This window comes from Mus musculus, chromosome 7 (genome assembly GCF_000001635.26).
Source record: "Mus musculus strain C57BL/6J chromosome 7, GRCm38.p6 C57BL/6J".
Lineage (NCBI taxonomy): Eukaryota > Metazoa > Chordata > Mammalia > Rodentia > Muridae > Mus > Mus musculus.
Window position 1 is genome coordinate 60,383,033 of NC_000073.6, and position 20,463 is coordinate 60,403,495.

The window sequence follows — 20,463 nt, forward strand, 5'->3', positions numbered from 1 at the left end:
TTTTCACTGAGATTCTGGTATTTCAACCCAGAAACACTTATACACTGTTCAGGCATTGTACCATTGAGCTACTTAAATCCCCATGCCTTAGGCTTTTGGACAGAATAATACTCATCAGATCTGATATGTACTCTCCTTTTGATCAGACCTATACTCTGAACTGGGTATAAAGACACATCTATATATTGAAGTAAGGAATTATGAAGGTTTAGTAGAATGGTGATTTTATGTTTTTAAAATTCATGGCTTGAGTAGACTTGGATAATTTGGTTTGGGGAGTCAATTAGGCAAGCTTGACCAATAATTCAAAATTGGTCTGCTCTTGTCTGTTGGGACTTTTATTAGGTGATATTTTACCAGAAGGAACACTGCCAGCCAATATAAAAAAAATGTCATGGATACTACATATGCACATTTACATACATACCTGTGATATAGTTGTTTCTTTCCTTCTTCCCTCCCTCCCTTCTTCCTTCCAACCTTTGTTTTTTGTTCATTCATTCATTCTTTTCTTCCTTCTTTCCTTACTTTAAGAAAATAGTTAATAGTATGATTTTAAATAATTTTCCCAGACACCCTCACTTTTCTTCTATCCCCCTACTTGCTTTTCTGTATTTGTCTACATTCCTTTTCCTAATTAAAGCCCTGTTCTCTTTTCCTGTCATATGACTTGTGTCCTGATGTACTCTACTCTCTGCTTTCCCAATCACCTACCGCAGAAATAACTCCATTTTAGTTTTATTATTTCTTCTGTTACTTCATGGTATGTATTCACATCTGAAGACCAGGAAGAGATAGAAGCCTCCAATAAGGGAAATGTGAGATTTGTCTGTCTTGGTCTGGGGAATCTCATCCAATATGACTGTTTCTAGGTCTATTTATCTTTGTAAAGTAACATAATTTCCTTTCTAACTACAGATGAACAGTATCACATACACAGCTCTCATTACAGATGAACAGTATCACATACACAATTCTCTCTCTCTCTCTCTTCCTTTCTCTCTCTCCATATATTCATTTTTCATTTATCAGTTGAAAGATATTTAGGTTGTTTCCATTTTCGAGCTATGTTGAGTTTGTGACTAGAGCAGCAATGTGACTAAGCAAGCATTTATAAAGGAGGATAGTGAGTGATTTTAGCATATGTATATACACTCTACACACACACACACATATACACATTCATCTTGATAGAATTCTCCACATTGATTTTCATAATGGCAATACAAGTTTGGAATCCTACAAAAAGTAAATGAAGTTTCTCTTGTCCCCACACACTTTCAGTATGTTTTTTTTTAATTTTGGTGATGCTGCCTGGGAGGGATAAATCTCAGAGTTGTTTTGATTGCAGTTCCCTACTTACTCGGGATAACAAATATTTTTTACACAATTCTTTTCAGTTTAGTTTCTTCTCTTGAAAATGCTCCTTTTGTTTATGTCCCCAGCCATGTTTTTGAATGAATATGTGATTTTTTTCTCTGATTCTCTGTTTTTTTTTAATTCTTCAAATGTCAAACATTCTCCAACATGTAAACACTCATTATAAATTATCGTTTAAAATTATACAATTTCAAGAATTTACTCATATTGAACCTACAAATTTCCTACTAAATTAATTCACTGGTAGTCTACAAAATAAAAAAGAATCAGTAGGAAGCCAAAGAACTATAAAATAAAAGAAAATAAAATACAGCTTCAAAAATGCACTACTACATATAATTGTTAGTTTTCAGATTAAAATAATAAGAATAAATGCAAATCTTTAGTATTGAAGAGAAAGGACAAAAATAATTCCATAGAAATTACAGTTTTTTACAATCCACATACTCCATACTTCAAAGAGAAAATATCTAACCAATCTAATATTTAGAAAAAATAAAGACCAAAGATAAATATTGAGAAGAAGAAAAAATTAGTAAAGATTTTTGCTTTGGGCTGCTTGCTAAAAGACTGATCAGTATATGAGACCTGTGGTGAACTTCCTGGAGCTTGTTTAAACTGACTCAAACACAGAAAGTAAAACAGGAGAGGGTCACTGCTCTATTTCTCATCATGCCACACTCCTTTATTTCTCATTATGTCCTAATACAGTACACATTCTTTCTATAGGGTGTTAGGTTCTCCGTACCATCCCCAAGAATATTCACCTTTTAGCAAATTGGAAACAACACTGAAAAATATTCCTTTCTCGCTCTGAAGGAGGCTAGTGAAACTGATGTCAGTAGCATATCAAGGGCCTGAACACCATATGGTGATTTCACTAAATAAACAGACCACTCCATCTAATATATATCAAACAGCCAAAATGTATGTAAGCTTGACTTAAGAAATTCTTCTAGGCTTGTGAATCATAGAACAGCTAATGACAAAAATATTTATGGTAGTATACCACATACAATCAGTTAAGAATAACTATCACAAAACAAGTACAACTGAATAAATGGCACAGTAATGTATGAAATGTATATATGCTCATGCTTATATACACTTATTGATTCATGTTTGTGGAAACATAAAAATAACAATATTATCTTCCTATGGGGTTGCATCCACTTCAGTTCTTTCAATCCTTCCCTTAACTCTTCCACAAGGGTCCTTGACCTTAGTCCAATGATTGGCTGCAAACATCTGCTTCTGTCTCAACCAGCAGCTGCTAGAGCCTCTCAGAGGACAGCCACACTAGGATCCTTTTTACAGGAACATCATGACATCAGTAATAGTTTCAGGGATTGGTGCCTACCCATGGGATAGAACCCAAGTTGGGCAGGTCACTGGTCAGCTATTCCATCAATCTCTGCTCTGTTTTTGTCCTTGCACTTCTTTTAGACAGGATCAATTTTGCGTCAAAAGTTGTGCATGTCGGTTGGTATGTCCATCCTGCCACTGGGGGTCCTGTCTGACTACTGGAGGTGGTCTCTTTAGGATCCATATCCACAGTGTTGGGCATTTTGGTTTGGCAACCCCCACTGAGTCCTGGGAGCTTCCTCCATCCCAGGTCTCTGGGACTTCTTAGTGTTTCACCCCCTCCCCTACCCTTGGCATCTGCATATTTCCATTCATTCCTCCATGTCTTTAAACCTCTCTCCTATCTGCCCCTATACCTAATCCTGTCCCCCTTTCCCCCTCCCCCTTGCATTTCACACCCAGGTACCTCCCTCCCTCCCTCTGGAGCCCATGATTAAACAACAGCCTACAGATTGGGAAAATCTTCACTAACCTTATATCTGATAGAGGTCTAGTATCCAAAATATATATAAAAAAAAAACCAAAAAAGTAGACTATAGATAACCAAATAGCCCAATTAATAAGTGGAATACATAACTAAACAGATAATTGTAAACAGAGGAATCTCAAATGGCCAAGAAGCACTCAAAGAAATGTTTTTCACATTAAGTCATCAAGGAAATGCAAATCATAAAGTTCTCTAGGGATGTGGTCACCTACCTATCTCAAAAATTTTAACCCAGAATTGTTCCTGTCTAAAGAAAATGCAGAGAATGAGTGAAACAGAGAAGGAAGGAAAGGCCATCTAGAAACTGCCCCACCTAGGGATCCATTCCATCAGCAAATACCATACCCAGTACTACAGTTGATGCCAAGAAGCACTTGTTGACTGAAGCCTAGTATAGCTGTCCCCCAGAGGCTCTGCCAGAGCCTGACAAATATAGATGCAAATGCTCTCAGCCAACAACCAGACTGAATATGGGGACTCTAAGGAAAGAGTTAGGACTGAAGGAGTTGAAGAGGATTGCATTTCCTTAGGAAGAACAACAATATAAATTAACCAGACTCCCTAGAGCTCCCAGGTACTAAACCACCAACCAAAGAATACACATAGATGGACCCCATGGCTCCAGCCTAAGATGTTACAGAGGACTGCCTTATCTAGCATCAATAAGAGGGGAGCATAGGGGAATGCTAGGTTGGAGAGGTGGGAGTGGGTAGGTGTTTGGGGGAGGGGCATCTCCATAGAGTCAGGGGGATGGGGGACGGGATAAGGGGTTTGTGGAGGGGAAACCGAGAAGGGGGACAACATTTGAAATGTAAACAAATAAAACAACAACAACAACAACACCCAAGGACTTTTAAATGAGTTTTTCTCAGGCATGTTCAATTTTTGGACGGTAGATGGCGGTGTGCACAAGGCAGTCACTGATTTCCTAAAACACAATGAGCCATGGAATTCTGAAAACTGCTTTTGAGGTTACAAGGAAACCTAAACTTTAACCAGAATTGTTTTCTTTCAGAACGAGAGAGAATGGATGTTTTTTCTTAGGATCTTTTTTACAGACACTTGCAGGCAAAAGAAAAAAAAAAACAAGAAAAAAAAAAGTCTGAGCTCTGTAAGTATATTCTTTTTTATGATCAATTTCCCTTAGGCTTAGGAAGGTGTTCTATTTCCTATTTTATAAACATTCTTTTCTTATACAGGATATTCTTCTAGCTTCTCTTTCCCTTCCCCCATCCAACATTCTAATTCTCTGAAATCCAAATTTGTCTATAATTTAGTAGGTTTTTTTTTTAATGTAGGCACGCACATAGGTGATGACAAAAGGAACCACACCAAAAAATATGGCGTTCACACCTGTTGTCATAAAAAAATTCACATATTCTCCTTGTGAATTGTCAATTTATTTACAATTAATTACAATAATACCATCAGTAATCCTTTCCTTGTCTTTCATAGCTTTAATTTGCATGATTTTAGCTACTCATTCTTTTTAATCACATTCCCTTTTTATTATTTACAATCAATAAACTGGAAGAAATTACAATCAAGAAATGGGACATTCAGAATAATCAACCCAAGAAGAAAGTATTAGTTGGAATACTACAGGGAAGGCAATACCAATGAGTGAGCAAGGGCCATGGCTGGGCAGCTGTCCCATGTTTTAGGCCAGTTTATCTTCAGATTGTACAGTATCAGCCCATGATGTGACCAGCTCAAAGGAAGGACATATTGAAGGGAGTGAGATTACTATACAGCAGAGAAAGGAGATGGGCCATTTGCAGCATACAACTAAGTAGGGGGCGATTTTTTATGGAGCCCTTACATGGGGGAGAATGATATAGGGACACCCTAGAGAAGAGCTATGAAGAGGAAGCTGGAGAAGGTCCTAACACCCTTCTTATGAAGCCACACAGGTGCTCAGTGATTACAGTGGAAATAAAGTTGTTTTGTCATAAGACAATCATTTTATCCAGCGATTAGCATTGCATCAGTAGCCTGAAGTATATAGCCTTCATCTATTTTGCTTGTGAACTGCACTATGTACTATGATGTGACAAGCAATAAGAGAATTGATTAATAGTCTCATTAAATTATCTGATTTCAATATTAAGCCTTACTGGCCTGGCTTGTTTGTAGTATCTCTGCTCATTGTAAACATATGGAGCCCCATCTAGAAGTGTGATGAAGAGGTGTGATCTTTCCACAGCACAGGGAAATGCACCAGCAGGTGGTCCAAGCCCCTCCAGCAGGGATAACCCAGCTGACTAGAAGAAAGAGGAAAGAATGTTAAAAGAATCTGAGGAGTCTGATGATGACCTGGGATTTGTCCTTTTTATCTTATCATTTTAAAAAGCTAAAGCTATTTGTTGTTGTTGTTGTTGTATTTTAGTTCTGAAATTTCCACCTCACCACCTTTCCAGGTGCACAGGAAGCTAAGAGAGAAGATTCCATCTTTGATTTTGTTCTATTGTACAGAGAATGATCAGAATTTGTAGAATGATAAAACTTTTTAAATCATTATTTTGTGGCATAGACTCAATTTCCCTTAATAATAGGCCAATTGCAATGAAAGACTTTGTATTTTTAGATTTTTAAAATATTATGTATTTGTATATTGGCATTACCCTTTAATGTGTCTGTGTGGCGTGTCTCCAGTGCCTATGGAGGCCAGAAAAGAGTGTCTCACATCTCCTGGGACTAAAGACAGATGCTTGTGAGTTGAAATGTGGGTGCAGAAAATTGAACCTGGCTCCTCTGGAAAAACAGTTATATCTCTTAACTGCTGAGTCATTGGTCTAGTGACAAGTCAATTTTTAAACAGCCATTCTAGTTACTAATTTTAACGTTCAGGCTCAGGAGAAAAGGATTGAATGCCCTGATACAAACAGATGTTTCTGGACAATATAGAAGGATATCCATATATGAAAATAATAAAAAAGGCTAGAGAAATGTAATATTTCGACTTAGATATGTTAAGAAAATTTATTACCATATGACAGTGACACAAAACCATGGAAACCTGTCATATGAACCATATCATAAAAGTCTTGGCTCTAGGACTCTTTTTTTTTTTTTTTTTTTGGTTTATTTCAAGACAGGGTTTCTCTGTATAGCCCTGGTTGTCCTGGAACTCACTTTGTAGACCAGACTGGCCTTGAACCCAGAAATCCAACTGCCTCTGCCTCCCAAGTGCTGGGATTAAAGGTGTGCACCACTACAGCCTGGCTTAGGACTCTATTCTTGATAGGGTAAAGAAATAACATAGAAGACAGACAGCAATATAAAAATCAACGTAATGAAAAATTTTCACACACACATGGTAGGAAATTCTAAATCTTGTTCAGAAGCAGTGTTATGATTCATACAAAATATGAAGATAAGTTATGGCATACAAATAGGGTGACATTACTGTCAGCCTATGTTAAGAGGATTAACATAGTTAACATGAGGACATAAGTTATGAGGATTGGGACATAGTTGTTTTCCCTGGTCCCCAGTAGCATTGATTCTCAAATCTAGCCACTTATTTAAGCTCAGTGTGATACTTTCCTTTTCTGAACACCCTCATTACCCTCCAACTAAGCCAAACACATTTTGTAGTTTCTAGGAAAGACTCTCCAAAGAATTTTGACTTCTAGGTTCCATTTGGCTATGGAGGCATTGTTTCCAAAATTTGTCACATTTTGTTATTATCTCTGAGAAGCCTTTCCTTTTCTAACAAGAGACTGAAAGGGGTGTATGCAGAGGGAGGAGAGATGGGGAGAAACTGTGAGGGGTGAGGGAGGGGAAACTGTAATTAGAATATATTGAATGATTAATCTATTTTCAATAAAAAACAAAACTTCATCATGTGAGAATTGTCTTTCTTTAATACAATTTTCTTTATGATCTAGAACCTTATTTCTGAATATCTGTACACTTTTACATAAAAGTGTATTTAAACTAGAATCATTTTAAGGGAGGGAGAAATTACAACCATGCACAACTGAGTGTGTTTCTTCTCCTGCACCATTTTCCAAATGAAGTCTTATTACTTTGATCCTACTTCAGCCAGAGTCTCTCTTAGTGCATAACAATTTTCTATCCAATGATCCTTCACACACTTCTTAGCTATAAATAAATCAAGAATATCTGATGTAATCTGATATAACCTTAATGTCCCAACCATAAGACTATGTTGAAGTTTCTTTTCCTGTCATAATCATCAGCTTCACTGTAGCCAGTTTTAAAAAGAGTACTAAATAATTAACACACACACACCCTTCTGTGGCATAAACACTTGAAGATGCATTACGTGGCATGACACTTGAAAATGTATTGTGTGACTGAAGCAAATATCATATATAAGCATACACACACACACACACGCAGACACACATATATACATACATATATGCATATATGGATGTATGTATCATTCCTGTTTAGAGATTATATTGGTAGAAAATTACTGGATGTTAGAACGAAAAGCAAAACGTCTGTAGGACATTCACACTGTATTTAAGAAAATCACACTGAACGTTTTATTTTTAAGCCTTCAAACCTCCTGAAAATTCAATGTAAATATTTTAACTTTAAAAATAAACAGCAGATTGAGCCATATCCCGTCCCCGCTGATCTGATTTAAGGCTAATGCTGGAGTATATTCCTTTAAAAAAGCAAATACTTAGGGCTCATTTATAAAGCTACAGCTACAGAAAAGCAGCTCAGTAGAAAATGCCGAGACTCCTAAAACCCGTATGATTGCGAATTCATTAGCTAATCGATTTCGGATTTTATCAAAACTTGAAAACTGAAGATGAATCCGGAATCACACAGTGCCCCTGTGACAACAGGAAGTTAAGTCAGTCTGACAGTGCATCTCTGTTTGTGGCTCGGAGAAACCCTCAAAGAAGAGAATATTTGGTCCCCTGGGCTTCTTTTTTTTTTAAAGTTTTTATTGGTTTATTTACATTTCAAATGTTGTCCCTCTCCTAGGTTTCCTCTCCGCAAACCTCCCTTTCCCCCTGCATCTCAGTCCCCTCTGCATCTATGAAGTTGCTCTCCCACGGACCCACCGACTCTCCTGCTTCACCCCGAGCCTTTCCCTACTCTGCGTTATCAAGCCTGTCTTTCCTCCGCAGGCTCGTCGCATCCACTGCGCAGGTTTTTGACGCATTTCCTGCTGTGGCTGGTCTTGCGGAGAGGAGACTAAAGCGGCCACAGCGACCGCAGCGACTGCGGCGGCGGCGGCGGCGGTGGGAGGGGGCTGGGGGGTGGGGGTGGAAACGAAGCAGTTTGAAAGTGGGTTTTCAACAGTTGGTATTCTCTAGGAAGCATATAATTTAAAAGATGTGTAAAAACGAAGGCAACATCGCCTTAAGGAATGTCTCCATCAGACAGCGAGAAGCTGTAGAGGAAAAATGGCAAAACTACAGGGACCGAAATTTTCTTTGTGATTACCCCACGTATCACTCCTTTGTGAAGTAATTTATGCAGAAGCAATGAAATCATCGATGGTAAAAATTATTATGCACAAAGTATAATACTGTATTTTCTAATAAAACTTACTTTGGTATTTTAATGTCTATTTAGGACTTTACAATTTCTTAAAATATAAAACGAAGTTAACACACACCTCACCTTTTAACAAATACTGTTTCGCGGTTAGATCTTATAACAGTTGTACATTTTGCATAATAATATAGAATACAAATTGAAGCATATGAAGAAAAAGAAACATGAACTGCAGACTGTTACAGATAGAAAGATGGCTCTTTTTGTTTTTGTTTTTGTTTTTGTTTTTTTTTAAGATAAGCAAATGTTCTACCACTGAACTATATTTTCACACACGTGTAGGTTTTCGAGTTTAGATTTGGATGCCCAGACCGAATTTTCTATTTTGCTAATTAATAACTAAAAGAATTGGAAAGCACTGGATAGTTTTGTTACAAATTTGTTTATTATTTTTAAGGTAAAGCTCGCCTATGTATTCCATGACCGTCATTCAATAAACACATTACATTTACCTGTTTGTGAATGAATGTGTGTAAAACAAAAATTATCAGAACATTCATAACACTTGCAGGAGTTTTTAATTTTTAGTTCTTGCTTTTAGGTATTAAACTATGACATCGTATACACTTGACAAGTTTGTTTATCTCTTGGCTACACGCCTTAGCAAGAGAAGAGGTTCTATGATTTTTCCTGTTATTCCTTAAATTTAAAGTTTCTAAAAATCCCACCATTCATTATTCCATGATGATTTCATACAATTTTGAAAGCTAGAATATCAGTGTCCCTGGTAATGCAGGAGGACTATAATCTCAGGTACTTGGGAAGATGAGGACATAAATTACAGATATGTGTGCACCTCAAAACACCTCAACTATTATTCCCTTAAAGTTATTGAAATTTTGTCACAGAAGAACATGATTCAGAGGTAAAGCTGATATTATTTTTTCAGATATGTGTGTTGTATTTGGAATAACTATATACATTAGGAAACTAGTAAAGGTGTATGGAAATGCATATAAAGAAAGAGAATGCTTTATAACCAGTGAGTGGTATAAAGGACTAAAGGAAAATTATGATACATCGAGGATTAATCAGTGAGGGCAATAGAAGAGCAGAATAAAAGAAGGAACATAGAAAAGGATAAATAGTACTGGAGGCATTTTGAATAAGTCATATGGAAAGTGACTACTCTAAAAGTGTTCTTAATATGTATATACACATACCAATATTTAAACAATAGGGTTAACTGATAACAGAATAACCATTTCTTTACTGGACACTACAGGCTAACAAATATAAAATCTAATACCAGAAATGTGTTACCTCTTTGTATTGGCTTGTTTTCTAGGGAGATCCTATTCATTGCAATGCTATTGTTAACGTTCTTGGTTAAACTGCCCTTTAGCTGAACACACTACATTCTTAAGTTATAGAAGAGTGGGAAATCAATATAGAATTGACCTGTAATTTTGATCCCTAATGGATATCTTTCATGGCACTGGAAGCAGTTCTATGCCACCAGAGGAGGAAAGAAATCAATCACACTAGGCTTTGAATCCCAGTGATTAAAGAGACTGTACTGCTAAAAAATGCCAAATGATAAAATTGTTACATGAATTTCATGGATGTACTCAATAGTTTTCTACACTTAACACTTAACTCTTATTGCTATTACAGCCAGAAACCTGTGGGTAGACAAACACAATACCCTTGAAAGTATCTATGATTATTGCTCTGTTCATAGTATTTGATCAATTTATAATAGTGTAATGCTCATAGTTTGGTACATCTTTCAGTCTTCTACAGAGTCAAAATTAAGTAAATGTATATATATATATATATATATATATATATATATATATATATATATATATATATATATATCAATAGGAAAAGCAGAAGGACAGTAAGATGACGAGGTGGCCATGACAATGAAAGGAAATCTGCAACTGATGGAAGTAAGGAGATGTAGGGGGGTGGGGTGGCATCTAGAGGACAAGCTAGAGACCTGGGATAATAGAAGTGCCCAGGAATCATTGCAGGTCACCTTACATGTGACTAATAACTTTGAGGATATGGAACCTGAAGATGCCACCTCCTGTAGCCAGGCAGGAACCTCATTGAAGTAATAGAGACACCAAAGGACCCACAGAACTTTCAACCCAAAATTTATCCTCTTTACAAGAAATGTAAGGACAGGGGATGGAGAAGAAACTAAGGGGATTGCCAAACAACAACTAGCCCAACTTGAGACCAAAGCCATGGGTAAGCACCAATCCCTAACACTACTAATGATACTCTGTTAGGCTTGCAGTCGGGATCATGTTGTTTTCTGAGACCTCTCCCCAGTAGCTGAATCAGACAAATATAGAAACCCACAGCCAAGGAGTGAATGGAGCTTGCGGGCTCTTTTGGAAGAATAGAAGGAATGATTGTGGCCTCTGAAATGAATAGAGACTCCACAGTAGACTAAGTCAAATCAACTGGGGCTCTCAGAGGCTGAACCACTAACCAAAGTACACACATGGGCTGGATCTAGGCCTCCCTGCTTCTATGTAGCAGATATGTATGTAGCTTAGCATTCATGTGGGTCCTGGACAACTGGAACAGGGTTTATCCCAAAAGCAGTTCTTTGTATGTGAGTTATGTATTACTAGCTGGGATTTCTTGCCGGGACTCTATGGGAGAAGAAGAACCTATCCTTGCAGAGATTTGAAGTGCCATGGTTGCAGGAGATACCCCAGTTGAGGACCTTACCTGCACAGAGGAGAAGGAGGAGGAGGGGAAGAAGCAATGTGGGAATGGGCGACTTGGAGGCAGACAAAAAACAAAATTAAATTAAAAAAAATAAAACATTGATACCTTTACATCAAAAGAAACTTTTAATCACAAATTTAGTAATAAATACAATAAGGTTTGATATATATATATATATATATATATATATTAAAGTTAGTTTAAGCTAGATTGAATATACTTAGGAATTTGTAGACCATATATATCAAAGACATCTATAAAAGATTTTGGTATTTATTTAATAAGTGGATATTAGCAAAAAATGTAACAAACAAAACAGTACAGAATACCCAAGATACACAGAACTCATCTCAACAAGCTGAAGTGCCCAAGACAGGATGCCTCAGTCCCACTGGAGAGAGAAGAAAGCAATCACAAGTAGAGAGGGAGGGAAGGAAAGTGTACTGGGAGGGAAAGTGTACTGGATGGAAGGAGTGGGGGAGGGGTGGTGAGGTAAAAATGATCTGGTATTGGGTGAGGGAAAAGAACTGAAGCCCTGAGGGCCAAGCAGAAAGAATGTAAACAGGCAACCTCAGGAAATAGGAGGTTGGGGGGATCCCTCCAAATGGACTAGAGACCTGCAAGGTGAGAGACTCCCAGGACTCAAAGGGAAGGACTTTAGATGAAATGCCCTACAGTAGGGAGAGGGAACGTATAGAGACCACATCCAGCAGAAAGATAGGAGAACATGAAGTGAGGGATAGTGTTGCCATCCCACAGTCACACCTCTGACCCATAATTGTTTCTGTCTGAAAGAATTACAGTAATGGAAATGGAGAGCACCCCGAGAAAAGAATGTCCATCAACAGGGCTAAAGTGGGATCCAAGTCGAGCAGAGGTCCCAAGGCCTGACACTTTTATTAAGACTATGGAAATCTAACAAAAAGGGACCTAACAAGACTGCCCTATGAAAGATCCAACAAGCACCTGAAAGAGTCAGATGCAGATATTTGCTCCCTACCAATGGACAGAAGCAGCTGACCCCTATTGTTGAATTGGGGAAAGCTGAAAGAAGCTGAGGAGAAGGATGATCCTGTAGAGGACCAGCAGTCTCAATTAATCTGGACCTCCCCGATCTCTCAAACACTGGCCCACCAAACAGCACCATATACCAGCTGATATGATGCCCCGAACACAATACAGTAGAGGACTTCCTGGTCTATGTTCATTCAGAAATGATGTCCCTAACCCTAAAGTGACTCGAGGCCCCACAGTGTTTAGAGGTCAGGTGGGGTCAGGGTGGGGTCATCCATGTGGCGACCAGGTGAGGAGGGAAGGGAAGGAGGTGTGAGATGTGGAACGGTGAGAGGGTGGATGGGTCAGGGAATTGAATATGGAGTGTAATATATACATTAAAATAAAATAAAATCTTTAAAAAATCTGTAGAAGCTTGATGATAACCATAGGCAAATCATTGAACATATATCTTTGAGACAGATTCCTTTAAGCTAAGAAGACCTGTCTAATCTTCTCATTTTTATATTATATAAAAAAGAAGATACTATTTGAAAAACAAATGTAACTCAAGAAGAAGGAATACCAAACTGGATATTTGATCCTTCTTAGAAGGGGGAACAAAATACCCATGGAAGGAGTTACAGAGGCAAAGTTCAAATCAGAGACTGAAGGAATGAACATCCAGAAACTGCCCCACCTGGGGATCTATCCCATAAACAACCACCAAATCCAGGCACTATTGTGGATGCCAACAAGTGCTTGCTGACAGGAGCCAGAAATGGCTGTCTCCTGATAGGCTCTGCCAGTGCCTGACAAATTCAGAAGTGGATGCTCACAGACAACCATTGGATGGAGCACAGGGTCCTCAATGAAGGAGCTAGAAAAGTACCCAAATCGCTGAAGGGGTTTGCAGTCCCCCCCCCCAGGAGGAACTACATTATGAACTAACAAGTACCTCCAGAGCTCCCTGGGACTAAACCACCAATCAAGGGAAACATGTGGTGGGACTCATGACTCTAGTTGCATATATAGCAGAGGATAGCCTAATAGGTTATCAACAGAAAGAGAGTCTCTTGGTCCAGTGAAGGTTATCTGCCCCAGTATAGGGGAATGCCGGGGCCAGGAAATAGGAATGGGTAGGTTGGTGAGCAGTGGAAGGGGGGCAGTGGATTGGGAGTTTTAGAGGGGAAACTAGGAAAGGGGATAACACTTGAAATGTAAATAAAGAAAATATATAATAAAAAAAGAAGATATAATTGTAAAAAGTATTTAGTAGCTTTTCTGGACACTGCCTGAATAAAGAGCATTTGATGTTTTGCTAGACACTTGAGAGTACATGTGAGATTTGGAAAGCGTATAAGTATAAAATAATAGACAGTGAATTATGGTGTATCAGTGGTTCACCTTGCCACTCTTTGCTCATCTTTATTGAGCTTTTCATATGTTGGTTCTCATTGACAACACTTTGGCATTGGTTCTCCTAAATACTTCATTGATCATAATTTGTTGTCACTTAGTAAAAAGAAATGCACCAAAAAAAGTACTGGTGGTCTTCTGGCAATCTCTTGCCACTTCTGCAGACTCTAAGATTTACAGTGTTGCCTAAGTTGGCTTGTACCATATGATCATCTTCATAGCGGTGGTGAAAGATATGGCATGGATGCTTTAACCTTAGTAAAGTGGGATGCCAAGCATAGGACCTTTTTTATCCTAATGTGACATCAGCCAAGATGGATGTAAGTAATGTGGCTGTTATTTAAAACAACTTTGTAAAATATACAATTATGTAAGAGACCAAAATTTTAAAGTAAGAACACATACACAAGAAAATATATAAATGGAACTAGTGCTATGAAAAGCATCAAAATTCTCCAGACAATGCCTGTAGCATTTAGGAAAAAGAGAAATGTAAATGTGACAAGTGTATGAGTACAGAAACAGACTGCAGGTAATTTGCATTTCAGCTTTGAACATATTTTTCAAAATGTTTCACAATAGAAAACTATGAAATGAAAGAATCCATAAACATTACTTGCATATTAAGCAAAATGTTTCCTTATGTTCACTAAAACCTCCTTTCTCCTCATATTTAGGCAGAGATATTATAAGTGGAGTTGCAGAAATGTTTTTAAAACGGTGTAGTTAATAACATTTTAAATAACCTATAATGTCCAAATCAATTGACATATATATATATATATACATACATATATATATAAACCTGAAGTTAAAATACTTGGTAAAATCATGAATTATTCATTTGAAAGAGAATACTAAAATAAATTCACTTAAAATAAAAAAATCACATTTATTGAAATTCATATGAAAAGACTCAACTAATGGAAGCACAGGCTTGGTATGCTCATATAGTTAGCATAGAGCCTATTTCCCTGCCTTGTTCTCAGGGACATAGCAGACGCCTACATCATTAGCTTCCTGAGCACCTACTAGGTGTGCCAGGAGTGCCAGGTGTGCCAGCTGTGCTAGGTATGTGTAGCAAAAGGGCCCCCCACCATCCTAGATCTCTCTATATTCTCCTGTTTCTCTCTCTGTTCCTGGCATATGATCTTTCTCTACTCCCCTTTTTATCTGCCCTCCCTGAACTGCTCCTTTTTATCTGCTTATCTACATGTGCACTTCTCTGCATCTATCCCTTGCTCATATTCTTACTCCTCAATCCTCCCCAATAAATCCCTTTCATACCAGATATGCTGCAAGGCCTAATTTCTCAGGGGTGCACATTCCTGGACTCACCAAAGGTACCCTCTCAAAACATTATATTTCACATATACTTTTGACATACAAAAAGTGTGCTTATTTAGTCAGTCAATTTTCATATAAACACAACTAAATTCTATGTTGTTCTTTTTTTTCCAGAGGGACTGTAAGGCACAGCAAACAGCATTTGCCATGAAGACCCAGAGAGGCATTACAAATAGGTCCTTTGTGTTTATTGGTGCCACTTTCTTAGACTCACAGATTTCTATACTATCAGGTATTTCTAGAGAAATACTAAACTCCCAAAGATGAAAGAAATATGTAAGGTAAAGATGAGGTATGTCATATAACACAATAAGAAAAATCTTAAAAAAAAAACAGGACATATGTTAGGTTAATATATAAGAAATACAACACTTGCCATAACTTAAGTATCAACAGCAATGTCTTAAATAAAGATATAGATCATCAACTGCCTCAGGATAAATCTTAAAAATACTAAAATGGATACAACTCACAGTATTTTCTCTGCATCAACTTTATTTCAAAATTGCACTGTGATGAAAATCCTAGACTCTAGGTATTACATATTAAATAAAGATACTTTGATTGGTATATATATAAGAATGAAATTTACTAAGAATAGAAATGAGAGGTGTGCTTTTTTGCTTTTTGTCAGCTTAATGGTATGTCTGGAAAAGAGCCTTAGTGTATCCATAGCATTGGCCTGTAAACAAATCTGTAGAGTATTTTGATTATGGTTAATGTGGAAGTGTCCTACTTACTGTGATCATCACCACTCCATAACAAGTGACACTGGATGGTTCAAGAAATCACGATGGTCAGGCTATGAGGAATGAGTCAGTAGGCAACATCCACCACTGTTCTCTGCATCAGTTTCTGCTTTCAAGTTCCTCCCTTCACTTATCAGTAGGATTAAATATGAACTGAATAATGGAATACATGATTTTCTTTCCAAGTTGTTTTTCGTCATGGTGTTTAATTGAGCCAATAAGAATCCTAAGACTGCAGGTCAATAGGCAGTGGTATAGAAGAAATTTATACTGATAATAACATGGGTGAAATATATTTTTTACATTCCCATTAGGTTTGCACTTTACAGGATTAAGTGACTATCTGACAAAGAGAGAGACTTATTCTGAAAGAATCTGAATTACTCAGTGTCTGTCTTTTTGCACCAATGCTTTTGTTGCTATTACTCATGAATGCACGATTTAATAGATGTCAACATCAAACAACCCATTGTAAAATGAGTTACAACTTATGAAATCTGCCATAAAGGAGACTTAGAGGTATCTGCTCAAATTGCAGGCAGTTCCCCTGAAAGTGGTTTCCCCAAACCAGTAATTATACATGGTTTATGTAATATAAAACAGGGTTCATGGAGCCCCAATATTTTTCCAAGCTTCCTTGGCCTTGAACATTACTGAATCCTACTGAAATATGAACAAACACTATCCCATATCAGGAGATGTTTCAGGTAAGGGAAAGTACCCAATATGTGCGGACTGTTGTAAGACTCCAGGGAGCCTTAGCTCACTGGGAACTCCCTAGTGAACCACTTGGAGCCAGGATTAATGCAAAAAGCAAGAGGAATTTATTGTTCCAGTGCACTGGGGTCATCCCAGACCTGAAGGAAAGGCATCAACCCCCAGCACCCTTTCAGCAAGTTTTTTATATGGTTTCCAGGGACAGAACAGAGCATCAGCAACTAGGCACACCGTGCAGAATAGTGCACTTTTTAAACTGGTTGGTCTTAAGGAATGAGGTGACAAGGACTTCCCTTGTCTGAAAGTGAGCAAGGGTCAGCCTGTGGATTGTGTCCCCACTGGCAGGTCTGTTCCCACCCTGTGGTCTCAGAAATGCTAATTAGCCTCTCCCTTCCAGAGGGGTGAGTGTTTCATGACATTTCCAAAGTTCCTATGCTGACCTTTTCACTGTGATGCAGAGTTTTTATGATAATCCCACACTCCCAGTAAATTTCATGTATTCTATGTCAGACATTTTGAATGAGAAAAAGCACAATGTGAATCTATTCTCCATGTGGAATTGCTTATTGAGCTTTCTTGTTATATCACTAGTGGCATATTCTATACAGTAGGTAGTGAACAATGCAACTAAGGCTGGGCTGAGTCCTCTATCTACAGGATATAGGAGTCCTAAGGGATTATGAGGGAATTTACCCTGCAGGCTGTTTTCTTTTACAGAGTTTGGCCTGGTATTCCTGCTTGAAAAATTGCAGCCTGCCTTTTGAATTAAGAACTGCCCTGAAAACTGTGGGTGCTTTAGAGAAAATTTCAATATCCAGAAGTAACATTAGCAGGTTAGAGATTGGCAAGTTCATGCAGAGTATGTGCCCACTGTGATATAGTAGGCAATACACACATGGCCAAGATGGCTGTTCAGTATTACTTATTTGTTTCAAGAAATATTGCAGTAATAATGTGCAGCCAATTTTCTCTACATTAACCTCTTATTCGCTGGATAGTTTAGGTAAAAAATAGAGTGAAATGGAGGTATTATTTTACTGTATTACTATATTAAGTATTTGTTACTTTATAGTACTACATAGTATTATTTATGTATACTATATTATATATTACTATATATTATTATATTAATATACTCACTATATATATATATTTACTATATTAATCTATATTGGTGAAGAAAAATACAAAGATGAAGGAAAGGAAGTAAGAGACATGAGAGTGTGGCTGTTTTACAGTTACATGGATTAGAAAGTAATGGAAGATAATGGAGAGGGTAAGTGATATAATCACTACTCTTAACAGGCTTTATTTGTAGGTAGTAAGGTGTACAATATTTATGATATGAAATACCTACTTTCAAAATATTGTAATTCATGAGTAATATGTATGAAAAACACAATGTAATGATGCAGATAAACCTGCGCATAAAGGAACCTGTTCATACAAATCACTTCTCCTTAACAGACATTTGTCACGCTCTGGAAAGTAGAATTACTGTATGTCTATGTGGAATCTTTGGCAGAAGCTTGCTTTATGTGTGTGATCCTGAATATGTGCTCCTTGTGTTTATCTTGTTCCACTATATGTGTAGAACTTACAGAAAAACATCACAGATTTTTTTCCCATTTTTCAAAATTTAAATCCAGTATTCAGAAAAATAATATTTAAATTTAAGAAGCAACTCTTAGGAGAGCTTTATAGCTGGAGTTGTGAGAAATTGTAGGGCTCTACAAATTGTTTATAAGTATGGATGTTGGATTATATACACTTGGTATTTTTTGGTATAATATCAAAATATGTAGGCTGGATATATTGCTCATTAAGTAATATTCTTACCTTTAGATATGAGCACATGAATTTTTTTCTCTATGACACAGAACACCAGATATAAGGTTATGGTCCCTGCTGTTTATGTGTCAGGGGCCTCATACCTGCTAGTGCATGCTGCTTGGATGGTGGTTCAGAATCTGAGAGATTGCAGGTGTCCAGGTTAGTTGAGATTACAAGTTTTTCAGTGAAATCACCTTCCTCCACAAATTCTCCAGCCTTTCACTAATTCAACCACAGGGTTAACAAGCTTCTCTCCATTGGATGAGTGAAAGTTTCTGCTTCTGTCTTGGTCAGCTGCTTGTTGTGCCTCTCAGAGGACTGCTCCTATCTGTAAGCAACACAACAGCATTAGTAATAGTGTCAGGTCTTGGAGCCCCTTGAGATGTATCCCAAATTATGCTGGTCACTGGACCTCCTTTCTCTCAGTCTTTTTTCCATGTTTGCCCCTGCAGTTCTTTTAGATAGGAACAATTCTGGGTCAGAGTTTTTGACTGTGGAATGGCAACCCCATCCCTCCACTTGAGGCATTATCTTTCTACTGGAAGTGGAGTCTACAAGTCTCCCCTCCCCAGTGTTTGGCATTTTATCTAAGGTGTCTCCTTTTTAGACAGGGAACTGTCTGGTCTGGCCTCAGTGAGTGAAGAGGCATCAAACATTGAGGCTCCAGGAGGTGGCAAGTCCTGCCAGGATATGATGGGGTATCTTCTTGGAGAAACAGGAGTAGGGATGGGATCCGGAACTGTCAGAGGATGAACCAAAAAGGGGAAAATGACTGAACTGTAAAAAAACAAAAACAAAAACAAAACAAAGCAACAACAACAACAACAACAAAAAACCTAAACAAACAATCAAAAAAGAGATTAAAGTTACTTTTTTAAAAACATGTACAACAGGTAACTACTCATAACAGCCACGGCACTGATGCTCTCTCCATGAAATACAGGTAGTTCAGGCAGCTAAGAACTAAAAAAAAATTTAATAACTTAAGAAATAATTTCATATGCTTATCAAGATCACTAACTTATCCCCAAACTTCACCTAATTCACAGTTTATATCAGAAATCAGAAATCCCCAAATCACTAAAGCTTCACCTGTGTCCCAATGTCCCTGGTGCACACAGTCCTGTCTGAACTGCTAGAGTAGCCACCAGGCCCCCTTATTGTTACTCCATTCCTTTAATATCATTTTACCTTTGTTTATTTGAATTTTCTCAAAGAATTAACCAAACCAGCAGCTGGTTCTTTGAGAAAATCAACAAGATAGATAAATCCCTAGCCAGAGTCACTAGAGGGCACAGGGATAGCATCCTAATTAACAAAATCAGAAAGGAAATGGGAGACATGACAACAGATCCTGAGAAAACCCAAAACACAATCAGATCCTTCTACAAAAAGTTATACTCAACAAAACTGGAAAATATTTTAATAATTAATGCAGACTATTATAATAACCATGCATGTTAAATTATTTTCCAGACAATTTTAGATGGCTTTGATAACAAAACTAGTCAAACAACTGATAAGAACAGAAATTTATGACTTAATACATATATTAAAAAATGTAAGAAAAATAAAATGAGGCTATAGGGAGGGCTCAGTTCATATATTAGCCACTCTGCACACGAAGACCTAGGTACAATCCCTGGTTAAATCATATAAATATAAAAATCTGTCAAGCATAGGGCTAGCGAAATATAGTTTTATAGGATTCGGAGGTGTAGTGAGGTGTCTACAAGAGAAGTCTACTGAAACACAAGATTAAGGCAATGGAAACATTTTTATTAATGAGCCAGTAACTACATTCTGTGCTCTGTATCTTTTCCCAGGATGAGATTTTTCAACACATCACCTGTAGCTCGGTTGATATATTTATCAGGAGCAGCCAGAACTAAATATGCAGAAAAACAAAAACAAAACAAA

At 37.5% G+C, this 20,463-nt stretch overlaps 1 protein-coding gene and 1 long non-coding RNA gene across 2 annotated transcripts in view; both read right to left on the minus strand.

Moving 5' to 3' along the window:
- Snhg14 (small nucleolar RNA host gene 14) overlaps nucleotides 1-20,463 on the minus strand; it is a 1,177,441-nt gene that overhangs the window by 1,110,296 nt on the left and 46,682 nt on the right. The window contains exon 3 of the long non-coding RNA NR_146211.1: nucleotides 18,645-18,871. This is a non-coding gene — a long non-coding RNA (small nucleolar RNA host gene 14). The remainder of the gene's footprint in view (nucleotides 1-18,644; nucleotides 18,872-20,463) is intronic.
- The window catches only part of Snrpn (small nuclear ribonucleoprotein N), a 467,683-nt gene that overhangs the window by 400,538 nt on the left and 46,682 nt on the right, over nucleotides 1-20,463 (minus strand). The window contains exon 3 of the mRNA NM_001349690.1: nucleotides 18,645-18,871. The gene's annotated coding sequence lies outside the window, so the exon portion shown is untranslated. The remainder of the gene's footprint in view (nucleotides 1-18,644; nucleotides 18,872-20,463) is intronic.